This window comes from Rhinolophus ferrumequinum, chromosome 24, assembly GCF_004115265.2.
Source record: "Rhinolophus ferrumequinum isolate MPI-CBG mRhiFer1 chromosome 24, mRhiFer1_v1.p, whole genome shotgun sequence".
In the NCBI taxonomy this organism is placed as follows: domain Eukaryota; kingdom Metazoa; phylum Chordata; class Mammalia; order Chiroptera; family Rhinolophidae; genus Rhinolophus; species Rhinolophus ferrumequinum.
The window spans coordinates 24,800,865-24,822,524 of NC_046307.1; the positions used below are offsets into that span (position 1 = coordinate 24,800,865).

General features: G+C 44.7%; 1 protein-coding gene across 4 annotated transcripts in view; it reads left to right on the plus strand.

Annotated features, from left to right (window-relative positions):
• Nucleotides 1-21,660, plus strand: part of GRIA1 (glutamate ionotropic receptor AMPA type subunit 1) — a 287,697-nt gene that overhangs the window by 119,139 nt on the left and 146,898 nt on the right. The gene's annotated exons all lie outside the window — the stretch shown is intronic.

The window sequence follows — 21,660 nt, forward strand, 5'->3', positions numbered from 1 at the left end:
TCAGCCATTTGATCCCCTGGGAATATGGGCTGCTGACTCCTTATTCTTTTGGAGGAAGAGTAAGAGTGTCATTAGTCATCTTTTCCATTTGGAAGTATGACAGCAGTTTGGGCTCTGTGTCTAGCCATCTAGTCTTTTCCTAAGGTTGCTCATATAGAAACGTGAAAAGATGTGATTCGGTCCTGGTGACTAGGATTAAGGAAAGTGTGTGTGCGGGCATACATGATCCGTTAATTGGTCTCCTTGCCTTTGATCTTCACTGGGCCACCTACTTTCAGTCCATAAGACCTTATAGAAGTAGCCAAATAAAGTACTTCAGGGCAGGCCATTCCTCTCATCTTATACCTACAATGGGTCCCCATGGCTGATTAAAATTGCTTAACCATCTTTTTGTGCCTATTATTTGAGTTTCCCTCCTGTCTATCTTTTTGCCTTAAGTCCTTCTGATGGGCTCTGTGCCCCCTGACTACCCACCTGCCCCCACCCCCAAAAAACAACTCACCTGAACTCTGCTTTTGGCCTCTCTGATTTTCCTCAAACTGCTTCTTCAACTTAGAATGCTCACATACTGTTATGATTCCCTAAAGAGCCAGGATTTGTATGTGAGATGAATGTAGTAATGACTAGAAAAGAACAGGATTATTTGGTTTCTTGTGCATTGGTTTTCTTCCCAGAGATGAACTGTTTGGTTTAACATTTGGCTTAATTTTGTCACTTTGGCAAGGGTACAAGTGGACTAGAAACCTGTGTGAGGCTAGGATGGGAGGTTTGGTAAGTGGAATCTAGAGTTTAAACTTTCTAGTTAAGGATATTACTACCCATGGGAGTAGTTTGCGTTTTATCCTATATACACCCCACTTAACCAGTTTTTGGACTTTAAACAATCTTAAAATTTTGGAAAAACCGCAAGTATATTCATGCAGAATAAAAACTTTTCTGAGCCAGATGAAAGAATTACATCCCTCTTGCACCCTGCAGATGTGCTGACCATAACGTTACATAAATGTGAGTTGAGTGATTTAACAGACTGGGCCACTGGACTTGTTAACAACAGATGTCAGATAGGACAAACGGCAGGTGAGAGGAGATGGGGGCATGAGCGATGGCTACTGGCAACGGGAGGAACGAGAGCTGACAAGGAGGTAGGGACCAGTAGAACCGACAGACTCACCAAGTATGACGCTGTCTGGGGACCAAAACAAACCAACAGAAACAAATAAAACAGCCGACCACTTTAGGAATTTTTAAAGGAGTTATCATTGACACCAATGCTCATGGTTATTAATCAGCAACCAGATATCCTATGCCTACTCTGCACCAGGTTCCAGTCCAGGAAATCAAGGAGAATAGAGAAACGTATAAAACACAGTGCCTAGCTCTGAAAGTATTTACCATCTGTGACACCATTGCACTGGCCAAAGTAAAATTGTATATGTTAAGCTCTTTTTACAAAAGTAAGGGCATGTATAGAACTGATTAAGAGGTTTTTCTCTTCAAAATATTTAAAATGACTTAGCCACTTACAAAAGACCTGTGTTTACTACTTTCTCAGTGATGTCATTTCCGGACAATGCTAATCTTGGAGGCATTTCAGAATAGTGAGCTCATCAAGTTCAAGCAGCTGTCTCTCTGTGTAGACTTAGATACCGTAAAGCCATGACCTCACTTTGGCCAGAAGCAGGTCTCAACAGCTTGATCCAAGTGTGGTCAGAAAGGCAGTTTGGTTTAAACTGTTTTCTCTCTTGACTGTTAACTTTTCTAATGAAAGGAAGTGTCTCACTCAAGGTGCACACTTTCCCCGAGATTCCACAGGGATGAAGCCACGGCACCTATGGGGCATTAGACAAAATGCGAGTTGAGTCCTGTGACAGATCAGGAACCGGTCAAGTCAACCTCGTATTGAAGTCATTTGAACACTGGGGTTATTGTATCCCACCAGGTCAGTCATGTAGAGCTGAGGAGTCTGAAGATCTTACTCATTTTCAAAAGGCTGATGTAGGGGACTATTCCTGCAGGAAAGGCCTCCTCTAAAAGAACCTTGAAATTCTAGAAGTTGGGTGCTATACCTGCTCAGAGACAGGAAGGGTAATCGGGCAGTGATAGCACATGGTTCTCGGGAGAAAAATGGATTACATTTCATCTAATATGGAAGGTGTGGGGGAGGGCAAGCATAATAGGAACCAGAACCAGGACCAGCCATGTATGTAAAATGGAAAAAGGAGTGTGTACCTTTATCCCACTGTCCACAAATTCCATTTAGGAAAAAAGAAAAAGATAGGAGGAAAATATTAGGAGTGGGAAAATGTTACTACGACTGCTTAGCCTTTGTGGTCTCTTAAAGTCTGAGGCAGGTCAGGAAAACATGGTGACAACACCAGACTTGGAGTCAGGAAATGTAAGTTCAAGTGCAGGCCTGACGGCTGACACCCTCACTGCTCGAGTTTAAAGACAGCATCTCCCTTCCCAGAACATCCACCTCTTGCCTATGATAGAAAGGAGTCAGATAAAGCCCTTATCGTTCCTTCCCCTTCTGGCATTCTAGGGTTCAATAATAAACTAAAACATTTTTTTAACGTTTAATGCACAGTGAAACGTATGCAGCGAAGTGATCTATGAATTCTGCTTATCTTTACATGTGAATTGAATGCAAATGCAGAATGAATAATTTGGGTAAAAAGCATTACCCTGTGTAGACGAGGAAGTATGCTGTAGTTCTGTTGCCGTGTGAAGATCAAATCTTGCAAAAGCTGAAATAAGCATTGAACAATGTACGGAGACGAGAGCCTACTGTGGTCTAGGTTTTCTTTTCCTTCCGTGAGACCTTTTCATTTCCATTTTTGCACGCATGCTTAGAGAGAGGACAAACAGCCCTGAGATTCTACGTGGGACAATGGTACAAGCACTTAAGATAACATTGGATCACCTGAGCCCAGTCATAAGTAATGGCACCACCTATAGATGTGTACAATCTAGAGGACTCACGTGTGTACGGCCTCGGGGAAACCTGAGGTGGTATCTACCTGTACTGAGAGAAAGTACGATTTATTCAGTTGTTACACATGAACTTGAGTTAAGAAAATAACCCAAGAACAAGGTAACCCATGCTTACTGGGTGCCACAATTTGTGTTAGCACTTGACATATTTACTTTCATTTAATGCTTAGACTAAAAGCACCCTATCAGAATACAGTTTTTAAACATTATTTGATTTTTCTGATTCCTATTTGTAAGTGGGGAAACTGAGTCTTGGAGGGGTTATGAGGTCTTACAGCCAGTAAGGAGAATAAGCTGAGATTGAAAGTTTCCCTGACTCCAGCGCCTGCTCTCTTCCACAATACCGTGTTCCTTCTGGGGCTCCTAGTTCCCACTCCAGTTCTGCTCTTTTTCGGCTGTGGTACCTGAAACAAATCGCTTAAGTTCCTATATCTAAGTTTGCTCATCTGTTAAAAATCACAAAAAAAGCACCCAAAACAGTGAATCGTGGCCTCTGATCTTCTTCCATGGTTTGTGGACGGTCTTTACAGGGACGGCCGTGGTCAATTCACTGGGGACGGTGACTTTCACAGTCATGAAGCATGGTGGCCCTGGGTTTTAAGAGGTCCATGGACAACCTGAAGCCTTACATAAATTGTATTATATATTTACACATCTGTATTGTTTGAGGAAAGAGTCCAAAGCTTTCCTGAGGCTCTCAAGGAAATGTGTATCCCTAAATGCCTAAAACTTCTGATGAGTTGATCTCCTATGACGTCTTCTAGCCCAAAGCCTCTGCAACAATCTGACATAAATGAAGGTTTAGTACACGAAGGGAGCTCAAAGGCAGAGACTATGCATAAGAGACACTTGCATAAAAGACTATGTGGCCTCATGGAAAGAGACCTGGCGATGAATTGAGGATTCTGGGTCCTGGTTTACTCTGCCTTGTCATTCAAAGAGAGATGCTAATTCTTGCCTGCCTTCCCTAAAGTGGTTATTATAAGAATCAAATGTGATAATATAGATGAAAGCACTCTGGGGAAACATAAAGTATCCCGCAAAAGTATGGTATTAACTGTGAGATATTAAAGTATCAAGTCATTTCACTAGTTGTCAACTGAGAAAGAGGGAAAATTGCAAGTTCCATCAGCAAAATTTAGAAACCCTGCTTTTTCATCCTTCATCAAGGTCCTGCAACTGATACTTATGTGTAAATTTCCTTGACTTTGATGAGAATTAGTTGCAAATACAGCTTGCAAGATTCAGATGGAGATCATCATCAGCCTGGGAGCTGAAAAATAGAATGCATGGTTCTTTCCCTAGGCAAGAGTGTTCCTCTTTTATCTCCTATATTCCATGAGTCAGTGGTTCTCAAAATATGGTCCAGGACCAGCAGCATGAGAATCTGTTAGAAATGCAAATTCTCAAGCCCCATACCACTGAATGAGAAATTCTGGGGGTGGGCCAAGCAGTCTGTACTTAAGAACCCCCTCCCCCCTCACCCTCCTCCCCACCCAGGGAATGCTGGTGCATTGCACGCTCAAGTTGAGAACCATTGCCATAAGTGATTATTTCAGGATAGACCTCCTGGGCTAATACTTTGAACATGGGTACTCAAAAGAGTATAGTGGGGCTCCAATAACCTGAAAGAGTACCTAGTACGGATCCATGAAGGGCTGGTGTCAGCAAAGGCTGAGCTGGTGGACACCAGTGTTAGACAACATGGTAGGTGTGGCCCCAAACGTGCTTAAATACACCTCTTAGGTATATAGCCCCAGGCTAGGTTTTATGAGAAGAATATGGCTCTGTTTCAAGGAATTCAACTCACTCAAAATTCAGCAAGTACAAATAGCTTTGGCATCCTTGGCAGCCGGAGAATAATAGCAATCCAAAATTAAACCATGCATATGTAAAAGTTAGCTCCCCAGTAAGCTTTCTTCTCTGAGCCTCGAAATTATGGAACACAGCAATAAATATGAAAAGAACTCATGTTTATTGAGCATTTATTATATGCTTAGCACTGTTCTAAGTGATTTTTATGTGTTAACGGTGCTTATTTTTAGCTATTTACTGCACCACGCCCTTTGCTGGGCTCTGAAAATATAACTGCCCTCAAGGAGCTCACACACCAATGGGGGGAAATTAGAAGCAATGAGCCCATTATTGCTCCAGCGAAGACTAGGAAGAACAAGTTCAGGGTCATTTCAGAGGCTTCCGTGAGGCACGCACAGTCTTATGTAAATAGAGGTTCTCAAAGGAAGAAACACCTAAATTTAAACTTCTGCAGGATGAGAGGATTGGTCATGTTAGCGTGGGAGAAACTGAGATTTAGGCACTTGGGCCACTGTACTCTAGGTCACATTGCAAGTAACTGGTAGTTTTGGGATTTGAATTCAAGTCGGTCCAATTCAAAGCCCTTGTTTTTAACCATTACGGCGAGGCCAGAAAATAGGTTTTTATCAAGCCTGTCAATTCTGATAAATTGGTAGTGGCTTCCAGGAATGCTGATGATGAGGGCTCCGAGGACTTAATGGGACTCACGTGGAAAGAATGCCAGGATCAATTAGCGATGTCTGCCTTGGGTGCAGCATAGGACAGCATGTGTGTCATGAATTTGCTGACTGTGCACCGCCTGCAGGACTTAGCACAAAGAGGGAGAGACCTGCAGAGCTGTTTCTTATTCATGTTAAGATCATCTCTGACTTCAAGGAAGCTATCGCTCAACAGCATTAGCGGGGGCTTATTATAATATATGTTACTAGGTGGTAGTAAGTGACAGCTCAGGATGTTATGAGCTGATGGGGCATTCAGTGGGGAAGGGAATCATGTTTTCTTTAAAAAGTGAAGACACTGGTTAAGTGTAACAGTGAAAAACAAACAACAATAAAGAACAATCGAACTTATTAATCCACAAACTTCAAAATTTACAGGCCAGTTCAGTTTTCATTTTTATCTCCATTCCATCAACATGGAAGGTGTTGATATAACAGAAAATGGCATTGTTTGGAAGCACTGGGATCCATACATGTCAGGAGAGCTTCATCATGCCCAGGGGAAACTTAAATTTAGAAATGCCATCCAAAAAATTACGCACTCAATATACCTGATGGCTCATCGGTGGAGTAGTTTGGAAATTGATATAAATAAGAGCGATTGAGCGATTCCTTTAAGGAAAGGATGATAGTAAGTTCGTGCCAAATTGGCTTTACACGTGGTTCATGATGCCAGCAAGATGGTGGATAAGCTCTTTGAAGGCTAAGCAATATTGTTTACATAGTACATACATTAAACTAACGTATGGATGGAAATAACTATAACAACAACAACCAAACTGGTCCTTATAATCAAAACAAAACAAATGGGTACCATCAAGTCAGTCAGCACTTGGAAACGACTTCTGAATGAATTTCCTTTGCAAAGGCTTTTTCACTTCTCCTGTCCCACCTTCACATTTAACTGTTACAAACACTTTTATCCTCAACATTAACAATTAAAAAAAAATTGGCTCATGTACTGGATATTGTTTAAAAGAAGATTAAAAGAAGATGACCTCCCCGCAAATCCCAAGGTCAGAGCCATTTGCCATCTGGGCATTTCTCCCCAGGAAAGCTGTGTTACGAACGATCAGCTCTCATTAACTGGGCCTTGGTCAGCACAACGCGCCCATTTTCAGAGGCTCTCTTTGTGGGTCAGAGCAGCCGTGGGTGTCCCCATCAAATACACAGGGCATGAGGCTGTGGGTCTCCACAGTCCCCACCCCAGAGCTGTGCCTGCTTACTCAGCGGCTCCAAAGCCCCGGCCTCCACTACGAGAAACGAGCTTCTGTCTGGCTTTCCTCTCCCAAGGAATTTACATCAGAGATGAGGGGGAAGCTTATCACCTTAAGACTTTACTTCTCTGCATTATGTTGGAAGACAGGATTTGACAGTAGCGGGAATCAAAACATGTTTCTGGTCAAGTCATGCTGACCAACACAGAATTGTCTTTGATTCACTTTACGATTTAGACATGCTCTGAAACCTCAACAAGCGGAAAACAACACGACAGTATCTGTGGAGAAGAGGGTCTGTAGTCACAGGTTTACACAGGATTGACCTTCGCTTTCTCATGGGGTTAGCTAATCACATGCGGAACTATACGAAATGGCATCTATCTATGTACAGGGACCCTGTGGGTCTTAGTATCTGCTACGTACCAATACCAGCGTGAAGAAAGTGTTCCAGAGCCCAGGGTTGGAGGATTCGTTTAGATTAGATTATGTGTTAAATGGAAAGGGGAAGAAAATCATGTAGAAGTTTGCATTTAATACAGTCCGGACTCGGAAGCTTTTTTGCATGGCTCCTGATCCATTTGTGCAGCAAGGAAATACCAAGTCAGTTCGGAAAAACGGCCTATTGGCTGTGCAGTTTATCCATGTCCTTGACCCCTGGTAGGCTGCCGGATATATGTCCCTACATAATACAGTTCTATTCTTTCAGTAATATTGGTGCTGAAGCTTAGCCGTGTTCTGTCATTTGTCCCATTCTTCTCTCTTTACTTCAGGTCTGTGGGCTGCTTTCTCCTGCGCTCCGTGGAGAGAGACAAAGCCTAGGGCTTTGGGCAGAGCCCAGGACTGCTTGTAGTGTGGATACCTGATTTCTACTCCTACTTCTGCTACTAACACGTTGTATGACTTTTACACCAATATCTTTCCCTCTCTCAGCAGACCAATTATCCACCATCAGTGCAGGACGGCTGATCTCTAGGAGCCTTTCTGGCCCTAACATTCTAAGACTTAGTGGGAACTGGAATTCTGTGTTCACTTGAGTTCAGTGTAACCAGCATTTGCCAGCTGCCTTCCTCTTTGGCATCAAGCATTGTACTGGGCACTGCAGTGGATATGCTTATATCAGAGGGCATGCTCTCAATCTCTCTCTCTCTCCCAGCCTCCTCTCTCTCTCTCTGTCTGTCTTCCTGATACCACAGCACTCACAGGTGAGGGGAAAATCGGATGAGAGAAACAACTTTACAGATATCTCCAGTGCACAGCAGAACATCCTATGTACTGTGAGAAAAGGAGAAATGATTACAGGGTCTAAAAGAGGCAGAAATTGCATCTATTTATGAAAAGTCAGAATAACGCTTCATGGCATTTCAGATGAGCCTTGTCAGAGATAATCAAACAGGACTTAGGATAGTTTCTATAGCAACATTTACTGAACACGTATTTTGTGCCAGCCATTTTTCTGAGTGCTTTACATAGACTAGCTCATTTACTCCCCTCCATCTTTTGAGATTGAGACTATGATTATTCCCATTCTGCATATGAAGAAACTGAGGCACAGAATGTCTAAGTAACAGGTTTAGGCTCAAGTGTCAAGTGCCTGGATTCAACCCTAGGCAATCTGGTGCCCACATCTGGTATTAGTCTGGAAGCTCTACTGACCCTCACATTTGGAGAGTCACTGAACTCTGGAGAGTGCAGACTGAAGAAGACCTGACTGCACGTGACCTTGGGCACGTCCTTTCATGTCTATGACCTTCCAATTTCTTATCTGTGAAACAGCAGTGATAAGTACTTATCTCATTGGGTTGTTTTCATGATTCAGCAACATAGCAGGTATAAAAATATTTTTAAATGATACCAAGTCCTACATAATTTTAAATAATAGGGGAAAGCAGGAGCAGCATGAACAAAAGTCGGGAGGTGGCAAAGTACAAGGCACAGTTAGGCACATATTTAGGGCAGAGTGACTGTCTCTTGTGCTCCACGAGTCAGTGGTACCTGATGGGTTGGGTTAGGATCTCTTTCCAACAGTTTCCACCCAAGGTCTCGCTTCATCTCATCTCTCCCAGATATGCTAGGCCTTGACTCTGCTCTCTCCGTATGGAGAATAATGAAGCCAGCCTATTTCCCTTGTGTTTTGTACTGCTGAAGCTCACCCCAGAATGCCAGTGCAAATCTCATTAGCATTTGAGTTCAAATGACAGCATTTGAAGGAAAGGACTAGCCCCTTAACCCTCAGTACTGATATAGACACCGGCACATTAGTTTCAGCAGAATTAGCTCATGTAGGAGTGAGGCTAAGGGACAGTTAGAGTGGAGTGGAACTTGTCTGCATAGAGAAATAGACTCATCGCAGCGGTGTCTTTGCAGCCAGATGTGTCAAATGGTCATCGCAATACCAGGCAAAGCAGCATCTTCAGGTGATGCCCAGGTTACCATAGGGACTAGTAGGAAAGCTGAAGGAGTACACAATGGTCAAAGCCAAAAAAAAGGCAGTAGCTCAAGGGATGCTCAGGAGGAGATACACTGGCCTGGGGTCAGAAGACCTGAGTTGGATCCCTACTTGTCTGATTTTTGGCTACTTGACCCTGGAGATGTCATTTCACCTCTGAGCTTCAGTTTTCTGTAAAATGGCACAATTGATAAAGATGCTCTCTAAAGCACCTTCAATTCTGGAAGCCGAAAAACATGCAAGTTATTTTTAAGCAGAAACTTAACTACAGCTATTCTTAGGCTCCCAGCTAGAAGCTGCATGCGATTTTGCATTCCCTACTAACTGCACAGGTAAAGTTTTCAGCTCCATGTTGCTTTTATCTTTCTTAGTGGCCCGATGATATGTTTATGAAACACAAAAACAACAGCACAACAATAGCAACTGCTGCAACAGACACAATAGCCAGGAACTATGCCTTATAAGAACACATTTTAAATGCATTTGATTCACCCAGACAGCCCCCCTGAGTGGGTACTATTGTTTCTGCTGAGGAAATAAAGTTTTCAGAGTTACTAATTAACTTGCCCCAGGAACAGAATGGGAGATTGAACCCAGTCTGTCCACCATCAAACCTTGTACTCCAGATGTCCAGCCAGGGGTGAACACAGATACATGAAACTACTGTCGCAGGTGGTCCTTGAAGCTTCTCTCCCTTGAAAAATGATCTCTACATACTTTTTTTTTTTTTTCCATAGGGATCAGAGCCTTTCTTCCCCAGGAAGAAAGAAGTCACTAACTTCAGAGTAACAGAACAGGACAAGCCATCCTTTGCCTAAAGTGAACTCTGATGAAAGTAGACAGGCCTCCATTGGAGGAGAGAGGGCCACAGGGACAAGGGTGGCGTGAGAAAAGGGATGTTGCCCCACCTCCTCAGTTATCTGAGAGATAGTCCACACAGGAGTCCCTGACCCCTGCCTGGCATTGCTCAATGACCTTCACCATGAAAGGGCTCAAGGAAAAGTAGACCAGGGGAGTGTCACAGTTGATAAATCAAACAGATCAGAGAAAGCAACTGCATGTACCAGCCTTCCTTAGAAAGCATCTGTTCCCAAAGCACTATTAAGTGCCAGGTACACAGAAAGATTCCTAAGATGCATCTCCTGTCCTTAAGGGAAGGGCTGGTGTATAAGATGGGAGATAACGCCAGGCCTGACTAGCGTGAATGCAAGACACCAAGTGCCATAATGAAAGTCTAAACAACTTGCTGCAGGTGTACCGTGGAGGGAGGATCAGACACAATTAACTCCAAAACAAGGCAGAGAGTGCTAAGTGGGTTAATGGAAGTAAAAGCTAAGAGCTTTGGGAGCCGGTAGAGGGTTGGATTGATTCTCACGAATGCTCTCACAGAAGCAGTGGTGTTTGAGTGGGATCTGAAAGGATTGGAATGAGTGGAGAAGGGCCGTGATGAAAGTCTCCTGCTCACAGGAGAGTCAATGTACAGAGGCAGTCAGTTTGCCTATGTTTGCTTTTCTGAAGGCCGGATGGCGACAACATCACGACGTTGAAGTTCAGACTGACCTGGTTTTGACTCCTAGATCTGTCATGTCTGTGTGACCTTGAACCTTGGACTCTGCGTCTGTAAATGGAGAGCCTCGCAGTACCTTCTTCATGGGATTGCTGTGGGGAATAAAGAAATGGATGCACATGTTTAGCAATGCAGCTGTTTCATAAATGCTCAATAAGTGACAGCTTTCACTGTCTGTGTTGTTACCACTGCGGTGAACATGATCGAGCTCCCTTGGGTAACATCTGCGGTTAACCAGCCACTGTTGGATAGCAGACAACGTAACAAATTAACAAAGTGCACCTACGTATTCATTTGCATTTGCCTCCACCCCATTTGCATTTCCCTCTCCCCAGATCCATGTACAGCCGACATCTTTGCCTATTCTTGCCTCATAGCTTTGCTTTTTTTCTTTTGCGTTGTTTTGGTTTTCTCATTCATACACTAGACCAAATCACCAAATCACTGTTTTGTTTTCTACTTTCTTTTCCATGCAGTAAGGGTTTACATCGGAGGGTGCGCTCCTCGAGGTATTTTCAGCTCCAGTGGTGAATGCACAAGAGCCATTAGTCAGTTTCTCAGGTAGAATCCTGTCTGGTCCACAGCTCGGCTTTGCTCTGTCTCCTATTCATTCTGCTGCCAGGAATCATATGAGAATGTGGGAACTGCAGGGGACTGCAGCCAAGTCTTTTGTTTTCCCCATGAAGACCAGGAGGCCCAGAGACAAGAAGGGACTTGTCAAGTTTTAGCAGAAGGGTGGGGTGGGCCTGTGCACTGGACCCCAAGGGCGGGGACCACAAGCTTTTCTTCTCCTGCTCCCCTGAGTCCAAGCATATAAATACTTTTAATCTCCCACGCCAGCTCTAGCTTTTGGTGGTGTGACTTGGTTGAGGAGAATTCTGAAGGTGTACCTGGGCTCCGTGGGAAAGAACACTAGGGTCTGGATGGAGGTCATGTCTGGGAGGACAAAGCAGCAGGGCATCCAGGCACACATGCGCGCATTGCATAAGGCATTTCTGCCTTGCACTTTTGAAATTGTGTTTGTCCTTTAAGACACTTATCTTAGAAGTCTGCCTTGTTTTCCCCCTTGAAAAGGAATTGGGATTTGCCCTTTCCTTGGAATGTACAGTACATGCTGTATTTCTACTGTAGGATTTATGTCATTTTCTCCTGTACCGTTTTTATTAATGGTTCCTGAGTCTCTCATCTCATTAGAATGTCCCTCTTCAAGTCAGGGGCCTTGGTTCCCCTTTACTCCATCCGATATGTTGAATCAGCGTTTTAATTATTCAGTGAATGTCATGGTGTTAGATACAGTGTAAGGCAATTTAGCCTCACAATGTGGAATCAGACAGACATAGGTTTGAATTCTTGCTCCGCCCTTATCTGTTCAGTGATTTCCACCTACCTGTGCTTCAGTCCTTCTTTCATAAAATAACAACAGGAATAATACTGTGCACCCTCTAAGGCCGTTACAGAGATTAAAGGAGTTCATGAATGTAAAACGTGTCACCTAGTTCCTAGCATCAAAGGGCTCAGTATATGCAAGAAGCTATTAATAATATCAGAAACCATCACCATCCTCACCACCACCATCACCATCATCATCATCCTCACCATCCTCACCACCATCACCATCATCACCATCCTCACCATCATCACCATCCTCACCACCATCACCATCATCACCACCATCACCATCCTTACCATCCTCACCACCATCACCATCACCACCATCACCACCATCACCATCCTCACCATCATCACCACCATCACCATCCTCACCACCCTCACCATCCTCACCACCATCACCATCCTCACCACCATCATCATCATCACCATCCTCACCATCATCACCATCCTCACCATCATCACCATCATCACCACCATCACCATCCTCACCATCCTCACCACCATCACCATCATCACCACCATCACCATCCTCACCATCCTCACCATCCTCACCACCCTCACCACCATCACCATCATCACCATCCTCACCATCCTCACCATCATCACCATCCTCACCACCATCACCATCATCACCACCATCACCATCCTTACCATCTTCACCACCATCACCATCATCACCATCCTCACCACCATCACCATCCTCACCACCATCACCATCATCACCATCCTCACCACCATCACCACCATCACCATCCTCACCACCATCACCATCCTCACCATCCTCACCACCATCACCATCCTCACCACCATCATCATCATCACCATCCTCACCATCATCACCATCCTCACCATCATCACCATCCTCACCACCATCACCACCATCACCATCCTCACCATCATCACCACCATCACCATCCTCACCATCCTCACCATCCTCACCACCATCACCATCCTCACCACCATCATCATCATCACCATCCTCACCATCATCACCATCCTCACCACCATCACCATCCTCACCACCATCACCATCATCACCACCATCACCATCTTCACCATCCTCACCATCCTCACCATCATCACCATCATCACCATCCTCACCATCATCACCATCCTCACCACCATCACCATCCTCACCACCACCATCATCATCACCATCCTCACCATCATCACCATCCTCACCACCATCACCATCCTCACCACCATCACCATCATCACCCTCACCATCCTCACCATCATCACCATCATCACCATCCTCACCATCATCACCATCCTCACCACCATCACCATCATCACCACCATCACCATCCTCACCACCATCACCATCATCACCACCATCACCATCCTCACCACCATCATCATCATGACCATCCTCACCACCATCACCATCATCACCACCATCACCATCATCACCATCCTCACCACCATCACCATCATCACCACCATCACCATTATCACCACCATCATCATCCTCACCACCATCACCATCATCACCGGCATCATCATCATCATTTGTTGCCATTGTTATGCCGGTAACAGGGATCCCCAAATCCTCAACCAGACACTCTCTTTCCTTATGAGAAAGAGATACACAAAGAAATAAACTGAAGGGGGAAAAAAACAACAGCCTGATGTTTATGATTATGTGGCTGTGGGTTTCTGTGAGATGGAGGACCCAGGAAAGTTTCTTCCCCCGAGACTCTCACCTAATCCTGGCTCTCTGGAGCTCAGCACGATGGGAACCAGAAAACCAACCCCCAGCAGTTGGGGGGAGGGGAGAGTTTTGCCCAGTGTCTTGAATAAGGCATGTTTCCACCTCAGACCGTCTGAGTAGAGGTTCCTCTTACTCATGCTCAGAGCAGCCCCAGGCCTGCACAGCACCCCAAAGAAACAATCCCTCAGAGATTTCACAGCTCTAGCACCACAACCCATAACTGGCCTTATCATCTCCGTATCTGTCTTGGGGGAGGTACTGGGGGGAAGGGTCATCCTAAACTAACAAATGGCCCCAGGAAGGAGGTTAGGCAGTGTCCTGGCCACAGTGATGGTGGTTCTGTATGTGGGCGTGAGGGAGGGCAATAATGTCACGTTCTAAGTATGTGTAGAATCTGTGGAAGAAATCAGACCTTGAAATACAGAAATACACAGTTAGTAGTAACTGAATTTGTATCTGGAAATGACCATACTTGCATAATCCATGCCTCTCCTCTTACAGATGAAGAGCCAAAAGCCTTCGCTTAAGGAGGGCAATAGTCCACTCACTATTTATTCATTTACTTGGCTCTGATTGTACCTCTCAGTGCCAAGAACTGTACTATGCGCTGGGTGGACATGCTGAGAAAAAGAGAAACAGGCTCTGCCCTCACAAACTTACAACCTAAAAGAGGGACAGAGAATCAACAAGCCCACAGTCAGATGCAGTGAAGACGCTCATAACCAACTTGCATTCAACCATCTCTTTGGATTCTTCCAACACAAGCTCTGACCTGCGTCCTTCCTTCTCTCTGTAAACACCCCAACTAATGCCCCTGGAGAGCAGAAAGCTACTGGTCAGTAGCCTCTTCTCTGATCAGCCCAGGTTTGTTGGCGATGTGTTAGGAATCAATTCTCTTTGTTTCAAAACCTATTTATACTTCTGTGTTTTTATTATATTTGGGCAATGCAACTAAAATTATGTAAGCTGGTGGAATATGAGTGCAAAAAAAAGTTGTTTTATTTCTTTGGAAACTAAGTTAAATACTTTTGAAAGGCTCAAAGATGAATCACTAAAAACATTGTAATATTAGGTGTAGGCGAGACACACCTCTTAAAGTTTGGGGGAAAAGCACATAAAAAAAATTTCGCACTTACATTTATTTTCTAAGTGTCTTTAAGTTCCCAGGACATCAAAAAAATGATAAATACATGTGCACTTACGTATTTTAAGCTAAAAGAAAATACCTGCTATGAGTCATTTTTTGTGATTCTCCATTTTAACCATCTTTTTCAAATAATCTAATTGCAGTCCCTGCTACATCAGATAAAAGGGCTTCTACTATAATTACAACTTGAGTAAAGTGCTGTGAAGGAAACAAACTGAATGCCTGGAAGACAACAGTGGATGACCTATTTAGGGTGGTCCTTGAAGGTTGGGAAGAAGCCACCAAGCAAAAGTGGGAAAGGAGTCCCAGGTGGAGGGACAGCATGAGGGGAAGTCCTGGTATGTTGGAGAAACTGAGGCAGTGGACAATGGAAAGGGAAATGATGAATGAAGTTGTTAGGTCAGCCAGGCTCAGACTATGCAGACCCTTAGGGGTCATGCCAAGGATTTTAGACTTCGCTCAAAGCATGAGGGTATCTGAGGGGTTCAGGATGGTGTTATGGTAGGATCCAATTTCCCTTTTCAAAAGAGCATTCTGGCTGCTATGTGAAGAAGGGATGAGTGAGGGAAAAGGGAAATTGGGCGAGGTGGAGGCCGGGATAGAGGATGGTGACAAAGTGCAGTAAGTACGTATTATAAGCAGTGATGGAATCCTCGGCCAGGGCAGTCATGGGCACAGAAAGTGGGAGTAGTAGATACATTTGTGACATCTTTAGAAGGACTTATATTCATGTTTTCTTAGTCAGTCAATCAGCATGACCAAATTTAACAGCTAAGTTTTAGAAGGCATTTGTGGTCTCATGGGGGAAAAAAATCTGATCAAGCCAAGCAACTTAGTTTCTTTTCTCTAGTTCGATATTTATTGGCTGTGCTACCCAGAGCAAGCCTCTTAATTCTTGGAAGCTCCTCTGGATAAAGGGAATAATAACATCCTGTCCATTCATATTTGGGTTGTGCAATTTGAATCGAACGATGGCTTGCACGTATATTGCATATTACAGTGAAGTTAGGACTTTGGTAATCACACAGCGGGTAAGGCAGGTATTACTGACCTCCCTTCACAGATGAGCAAGCCAAAACTTATTCCAGAGGTATTGATCATCTACTATAGCAAGACCAGGGCTGGGCTCTGAGACTTTTAAAAACATATTAGACCCAGCCCTGCCCTAAAGAAGCTCATGGTCTGATGAAGAAGACTGACATAAAAATATTAAATTGTATAATATCAAGATAAGTATAAGAGCAAAAGTACATTAGAAATTCAGAGGAGGAAGTAATTAATTTTTTCTGGAAGGGTTGGAAAGCTGCTCACTCAAGGCAACACCTGACTGGGGTCTCGAAGGATGCACAGAAGTTTTCCAGGTGTGGACATTCATTTTGGAGGAATGCATGCAGAAAGATGGAGACCGGGAAGGAAATGGTTTGCTACACAAAGCAGTGTGGCGGGGCCTCTAGTGTTTGATGGACTGTGAGGAAATGAAGCTGGAGACGTGAATGGGAGCCAGTGAGGCTCTCCCACACAGAGCTCTGTGGGTGCATTATGCCCGAACCGGAAAACTCGTCCATTATCTTCATGTTCACACTTTCCTCAAATGCCCTCCCCAGATTCACAGTCTGTTTGTGCCTGTGCTTTGTACTCCCTCCTTCTTCACTCGCTGTTTCCCAAGAATGAGTTTGAAGCTCAGCCTTTCCTCGACACACACACACACACACACACACACACACACACACACACACACACACTCCTGGAACTCTTCATTTTAGCAGGGACATACAAAGAGAACACTCCAGGACAGTGAGAAATGCTTTTGTTCTCAGAATTTCTCCTAGGATTCAAGGAGCCTGTAGCATTTCCTAGCAGGAGCTATTTCATCCCATGTTTTGAGAAACCTTGAAAAGTGAATCAAATTCTGGGACAAAGGGAACTAAAAACCAGGGAGTGATGGGGGCATCTCTATGGACAAGGCAGCTGGGCTGCTGTTACAGTCTCACTTGGTGGAAACTGCCTAGGAGACCAGAATGCCAGTCCCTGGGCTGCACAGCATGCTTTCATTTCTTAACTCTCCCACCTGTAAAATGATAAGAAAATGTTGCTTTTAGAGGCAGAAAAGCTTTAGAGCTAATTGAATCTCACTTCTTTTACAAATGATGACATGAATTCCAAAGAGGGGAAGTAACTTGCCTAAAGTCAGAGAGAGAACCAGCAGCTCTTTTGGTCATTCACTCCCTTCCGGCACTGTGCTAGATGCAGAGACTGTACCAGTAGATGAGTCATGAGCCCTGCCTTATTGGGGTAAACGAATTTACACAAATAAACAAAAAAATTAAACAGAATAGTTAACGACAGAGATAAGCTCTGATGGAAATAAACAAGGTACTGTAATGGAGAATGAAAGGGCAGAATGTACCCTTCAGAGAGCGCTTCTCTGAAGAGAGGACACAAAAACTGAGCCCTGCTCAGCCATCTGAAGAAGATTGGAAGAGCTTTCTAGGGGAGAGCAGCATGTGCAAAAGCCCCAAGGCAAGAACGTCTGGACTCTCCTGAAAGGTAAAGAGAAAGACCCCTGTGAAGCCCAGGCAGGGGCGGAGCTTGCAGCTCCTACGTATTTCAAAGTGCCTTTATTGGTGGCCTCTTGACAGCTCTTCATATCCCTGTTGGAGAGGCAACGCAAACACACGCTCATAGCAAGACTATTGTTGCACACTGGTTCTAAATGTGGTATTCTCAGCATGCTCTACTGAGACCATGGGTTAGAAGAGTAGGAAAAAAAGGGGATTCCGCTTTTTTTCTGTATTCACCTCTGCATTGGTTACTGTTCAGCTCAGGAAATCAGCTGAGGGTAGGGGTCAGGAGGGAATGCAGACATCAGAGGAGGTAGGATTTGGTTTCTGGTAATGGCATTTGGTTTGGAGATCTGGAAACTCTTGATTTCCATACCCTTATTCCATTCTTCATTTTTGTCCTCCCACCTCCTCAGCGGATACACCCTAAACTGGAATATTAATTTCACTGATTTAGGGCACCCTCAGGCTGTCATCTGCGGATCTTGTTAAAACTTTGCCTTCCTTGATTGACAGGTGCCAATCAAGTTGATGGGTGTACATTGCACTCTAGGCTTGCCCCACTTGACTTAGAAAAACACATTTATATGCATGATTTTCAGAGGAAAAGAATAGCAAATAAGAAACAATTTTTTTTTTCTCCCACTCACCCAGGGAACAAAATTAAGATAGCCAAAGGGAGAGTCTTGCTTCATTTCATGAATGATTTAGTTGGTGTTCCTTGCAGGGATGGTTCATTCACGAACCAGCAGAAGTTGCTTAATGACGGGTGGAGGGGACGTGTGGGGTGGAGGTTGGGCCAGAGGCAGAGGACACTGTGAGGCTGATCTCTCCCACAACTCCCTTCTTTGGGGCCAGTGTCCTTGCTTTCAGTCATTCTGCTCTGGCTGGTCAGTGTGCTAGTTCGCAAAGGCTGCCCAGAAGACAGAGTTAGGTAGATGTCGTCCCTACCTGGGCTCCTAGCTCCAAAGGAGGCTGAGTGAGCACTTACCCCTACCCTGGACTGCCGCCTTCACCTCAGCTCTGGAACCCACCCTAAGAATGAACCCTGACCTCAGCCGCAAATCTCAGTCCTAACCTTGTCTAAACAGAGCCCCGCACCTCAGCCCCAGCCTGAGCCCTTAGCCCCGCACTCCTGACGAAGCCTCCGCATGTAGCGGAGCCTTGGCCGGGAAGGGTCCAGCCTCTATGTTGTGAAGCCCCTGGTACATATCCACTTTTTAAGTAACACTCTGAAAGAACCTGCCCTCTCAGGGCTGGGGTCTCCCTTGCCATCTCGTCGGAGTAGCCTTCGCGCTAAGGCAGTGTTCTAGTTCCCTCTAGACTGAAGCTGGGCCAGCGTGTGGGAGAGGAGGCTGGAGCTCAGAACAGCCCCATCGACTGGCCAGATTGCTGTCCCTGTGTCAACACTTCAGTTGGAGTCTTGTGAACTTCAAGGTCACACTGGCTTTTGCACGGAAGCCAGCAAATGGTGGCCTTCAAATTGGGACATCATCAGCTGACGTTGGCTCTCTTATGGTTCCTTTCCTCTGCCCTCCCCACAGTGTGAATAACTAGAGTCACTACAGAAGCACCTCAGGATGTAGAACAGGAAGACAGGAGCTCCCACCTGTCTCCAGCTTCCCTAGCTGCATGATCCTTGGTTCTTCGTTTGTACATGGGCTCCTACCTTAGTGGGTATTCACAAGACAAAATGGATGTGAGAGATTTAAAAACCATCTAATACACTCTGAGTTATTCCCTCTCCCAAAATGTCAGCATTTCACCCTACTTGCTACTTAATAGCAGCATAGCATAGAGTAGGAGTTGCAAACTACAGCCCACAGGTCAAATCTACAAATAAGGTTTTATACTATAAATCAAGTTTCACATTCATTTGTTTATATATTGTCTTTGGCTGCTTTTGTGCTAGAAAAGCAATATTGACTAGTTGCAACAGAAACCATATGGCCCACAAAGCCCAAAACATCTACTGCTTGGCCCTTTGCAGAAAATGTTTGCAGACACCTGGCATGGAGACACCTTCAGACACCTGGCAATGGCTCTGAAGTTGGAATGCCTATATTTGGATTCTGAATCTTCTACTTAATGGCTATGTGACCTTGGTCAAGTCAATTAACCTCAGTTTTCTCTCTATAAAATGGGGATAATAACTATATACCTAATTCATACTATTAAATTAGCAGTAAGTGAGTAATTCATGTAAAGCACTTAGCATAGGACCTGGCACAGTAAATGCTCAGTGTTGGCTGGCATTATTATCCAGGGAGTGAAAGCTACGGTTTGTGTTGACAGACTTTCAGGGGACAGAGTAGAATAGTTCAAGGCACAGGCCATGGAGTGAGACAGACCTGGATTTATATCCCAGCTCTGTCACTTACCACATGAATGACTTATGGAAGATTAATTAATCTCCCTGAACATCAGCTTCCTCTTGCATGAAATAGGAAAAAAATTATTTGGTTGCTGTCAGAAGTAAATGGTAAAATGCATGGGAAGTGCCTAGAACAGGACTTGGCACATAACAAGCACTCCATAGGTGACATGACTGTAATAATAATAAATAATGAGAATAATAGTATGTTTCCCCAATAGTGCCAGCCCCCCAGAATAGATAGGCAGTGGGAAGGCTCCCGTATGTCGACATGATGTGAGAGAGGAAGCTCCACCCAGGGCTGGTGATCACCTGGACCCCAGGTTTTGCTATTCCAAGCGCTTGTAAATTAAACAGACTTTAAAGTGGCGCTGGTCAGACAGCTGCCTATTAGGAGTCTTTTTTCTAAGCCAGTAGGACCTCAAGATCAGGTATCTTTTTAGTAATCTATGATCCTATGATTGTTCTTGGGTTAAGTGACAAGTCAAAGAGGAGAGCACACACCTATATATTTATAGGAAATATCTCTGAAAGATCTGCCAGCAATACCGCACGGGTCCATAGGGATAGGCAGTTTGTTATGCAGGGTGATCATACCCTTGTTTTAATCCATTCAACATCCTAAGGGTTGAGTTATGTAATGAGAGTTAAACCTGTTTGCATAGGGACCGCTGGCTAGGGAGACTGAGTGTTGTAGGTGGAATACTTTCAGGTTGACTGGGTTTTGGATGCCAGCCAAAGAGCTCAGCCCTCATTCTCTGCTGGTCTAACATAACAGGGAGCGACAGAGTTCAGTGGGCAGAAGCACAACAGGGGGCAGGACGTACTGTATATCCCCTAACCTCATGGTTGCTAGATGGTCAACCTAATTCAGAAGACTATGAAACAAGGACCACCACCAAACATTTGCGCTTATTTCCTACCCAGCTCTGTAGGGGGCGCTGCGCATTGTACATACCAAGAAAAACGATAGAGACTCTCTACCGTCAAGGAAGCTTACACCTCCATTGCACGTGAAAAGATATAAACACACAAAAAGTCACTTGATTATCTAAATGAAAAACAATGAGTCCCTCCAATTCAAGCCTTGCAAGCAAGACGCGGTCAATTGTCAAGAATAACACCGACTGATTAATATTGGGGTACATTCATTCATGCACTCACGTACCACGGACATGGTGTCGTCATTGTGCGATGCCCTCTGGGGATTGTAAAGAATCATAGGAGCTTGAGGAAGGCAGAGGTGTCACCTGTGTTATGCACCTCTCTGTTTCACAGGGTCTAACCCATAGCAGACAGGCAGCAATGACTGAATTAGATAAAGCTCCTGACTTAACCTCACGGTGTTTGGACGGATGTGACATTTACGGAGCCTCTAACGTGGTCTTGGACTCTGACTTATACTATAAAATAGTAGCGAATAGAAATGTAGTAGACATCTGTCGGTTTGATCTGCTCAGCATCCATCCCTCCACGTTCAGAGCGCAGTGGCCTAACTTGTCCAGTGCTGGCAAGGCCCTTCACAGGCTGGCCCCCACCCACCTCCAACTCTGCCCCGTCACCTACCCCAGCCATACGGGCTTTTCGCAGGTTTCTCTAGGGCCCCACCTTCTCTCTCACCTCACTGCCTTTGGATGAACTGGTCCCTCTACCTGGATATGGACATGAGGTGCATAGCCCCATGTCTGTTCTATATTAAGTGCTCGGTACA